Below are 3,202 nucleotides of genomic sequence, written 5' to 3' on the forward strand. Positions count from 1 at the left end.
GAAGGCTCTACTTCTGCTTTTCAAAGATATATGGTTGTATAATTGTGGATCTGTTTGCAGCCATTTTCATGTGCAAGTGTAAACGTTGAGCAGGGGGCGTGGCCAGCAGCAGCTTTTTTGGATTTAAAGTGACAAGACGCCCTAAAGCAGCTCATTCTGAAAGGAACTCAAACAGGCAGAACTGAGGAGGATAAAATATCATAATCTAAGAATAATTTTATGTTTTAATGTAACGAACATGTTTTGAACTATTGTAACAGACCTAAAGCAGGAAAAATATCTGTTTTCATGTCAGACAGTGAGAACAAAACGGTTATTTACAGAGAAGGTAAATGTCTAGTTTAAACTGCATATATTTATATTATTAGCTCCTGATTAGCGCTGCCCAGTTTGTAGCACTGCAGCATGTGCAGGTTCTCTCCACGTACTCTGTCTTCCTCCCAAAGTCCAAGAACATGACTGCTAGGTTAATTAGTTACTCTAAAATTGCCCTTAGATATGAGTGTGCACATGCATGGTTGTTTTTATTGTTTATGTTGTATTAGAGTTCAACAAAAGAAAAACGCAAATAATCTACTTTATTGTGTTCCAGATCAGCTCATACACTGAGCTGCTGATCATATTCCTGAAGTTTTAAGAAGAAGAAGAAGTACTTTATTCATCCCAACCAGGAAATTACTGTGCAGTAATCACAGATCACAGTGTCATCAGCATAACGGCGAACATGCAGGTCACATTTTCTCACCTACATGTTCAGGTGAGCAAATGGCATCCAAGTACAGAACCCTGTGGAACACCAGAAAATAATATACATGTTGAGAATATTTAATTCCTCTCTGTAAAACCTTTATCAGATAAATGAAACTTTGTTGATATTTTTAAGCCTTTCTTCTGCAATGTTGAAGTAAAATATCCGCACTTGTAAAATAAAACAATGGTAAAATGATAAAAGGAGCCAAAAACAGATTAAATAAATTCAAAACCCTCACAAAGACACAGGTACAAAATTGCTGTGTAATGAGACAAAGACAGAAACATGTACATTTTCTACTAAAGATGACTGTAATAAACTATAAAACACCTGATAATGTGACAGGGAGCCCCGTCCCTCACGCAGATAAAAATCTTCTTTACTGCCAGGTCGCTCTGTAGTCTGTTACTGAAAACACAGTATGGTATAGATTAGATCTAAAAATACTTTCTGACACAATTCAAAGTTCATCATGAAGGTAAACAAACACGGCGAGGTTGTTTCACTTCCGTGAACATGTCCCGCTTTTCTCAGTAAAGTTTGTTTACATTTTCTGAAAACTTGGCTAACAGTTTAACTTATTGTATTTTATAGGAGAGATCCTGTAACTTACGTGGATAATCTCTCTAAAGAGAAGCTTTGTCTCTGTGGATGTTTCCTGCAACCATGCGGCTCTTGTGCAGCCAGAAAGATGCCAAACACAAATGCTAATGACATCAGCCTGCATGCTGGTTCACATTATGCCTGCAGCACAAGGAAGAGCTTTGTATCTGAGCCGTCCGCTTCACATGGGAAGATTTTACGTCACAACGACGCCTGGCAACTCCAACCCTGCTGCACAGAAGCAGCGTACATCGCATTACACAACAGCAAATTTGTTTAAATTCCAAGCAACCGCTACCTTGAGACCAAGTTGAAACCTGCAGGATAACCTGTTGAGGGGAAAAGAGCAGCTCACTGACTGCTAACATTTAGGCTAGCTCTTATTCGATAAACGTTTCAGAACCGAGGTGGGACAATCATGGTTTGGGATTTTTGTTGCAAGCGGTGAAAGGAAGGAAATTTAATTGCCAAAGCATCCTCAGGCCCCATTCACATGGGAATGTTTTATTCTAAAATGGTTAAAAACTTGATGAAAAAAAAAGATTTTTTAATAGTTTTTTCCCCACATAATAGCGTCTCGATGCTCAAAGGAAGTTTTTAATTACCCAAGTTTAGGAATAAATTCAGGAGCAGGGTCTTGTTTAAAACGAGACAGAAATTATAATTTTAGCAGGTTTTTAGCAAGATTTCTCATTAAAACTACAGATAAAACTTGTCTTGTTATAACAACAAAGTTTTCTTGTCATAACTACTTAAAAAACGCCCTGAGTTTATTTACAAGCTCTTGCAGCTAAAAGCTTCGTATAATTTAGTTTTTTTTTTGTTTTTTTTTTCTGAAATCCAACTTCTGTTCGTAGTCGTTTGATTAACGGCTAACGGTTACCGACCCGCATGCGCAGAAGAAGAACGTAGACGTCACACAGCAGCAATAGTAATGGATGCTGCCATCTGTGAATCAATTTTCAAGTTGTTGAGCAATCGAGAACCGACGTTATTGACAAAAGTTCATAACATCACAAAGAAAGCTAAAGGTCAGTGTGTCGCTAGCTTTAGCCATCACGTCTAGATTTATCGCTTCTGTTTTCTTCTGGTGCAGAATTATGACGCATGTCTCCCATAAATGACGTAAAGGTTAGATAAAATGCGGCACGACTATTCCTGCAGCAGACTTTGAAAACTATCTGATATCTAACCAAATTAATAGTAAGTGGCAAAATCAGATTTTTGGGCTAAAAGGTGGGTGCAGCCCTTTCAGACTGCAATGAAAAGCCGGATGCGGGCAAAAATAATAATAAATAAATAAAATCAGTTGTGTGTGAACTGTCTGAACGAGCTTTGGTCACGGAATTGAATGGGTGGGGAAATATACGTAATATATATTGGTAAATGTCAGTTACAGCAGCATTGATTTTGAAGTCAGTGCATTCCAAGTAAAAATCATTAAACATAAACCATATTGAGAACAGAATAATTAAAATTAGGTTATCTTTTACACTCTTATCTGACTGGATCTTGACAAAGTATATAAAATGGGTGTAAAATATGAATCTTAGTTATAATTTAACCACCTGAAACAATAAAACGCTGCAAAGCAGTGATTTAGCACCATGTTACCTGATGATTACTGCTTTTACCTACAGTCTACGCACCAACTCCAATTAAATGCAAGTGCTGATCAGATACATTACACTTTTTAGGATATATATAAATAAATTATTTACTAAGTATGTTTGGTCTAGTTTGTAGTACAGATATCTTAATACACTTGAAATAAGACAAAACTAACTTACAAGTAACTTTTTATCAAGAAAAAATAGTTTAAGTAAATAATTCCTTTATATTGATGAA

General features: G+C 36.5%; 1 long non-coding RNA gene across 1 annotated transcript; it reads right to left on the reverse strand.

Annotated features, from left to right (window-relative positions):
* Window positions 1-209: 209 nt before the first annotated feature.
* LOC107838357 (uncharacterized) lies at window positions 210-1,649 on the reverse strand. The gene is made up of 3 exons (XR_001664415.1): window positions 1,365-1,649; window positions 1,082-1,159; window positions 210-786 (listed from the first exon to the last, which is right to left on the reverse strand). It is a non-coding gene; the product is annotated as an uncharacterized LOC107838357 (long non-coding RNA).
* Window positions 1,650-3,202: the final 1,553 nt, after the last annotated feature.

This window comes from Poecilia formosa, unplaced genomic scaffold, assembly GCF_000485575.1.
Source record: "Poecilia formosa unplaced genomic scaffold, Poecilia_formosa-5.1.2 Scaffold244, whole genome shotgun sequence".
Taxonomy (NCBI): Eukaryota; Metazoa; Chordata; class Actinopteri; order Cyprinodontiformes; family Poeciliidae; genus Poecilia; species Poecilia formosa.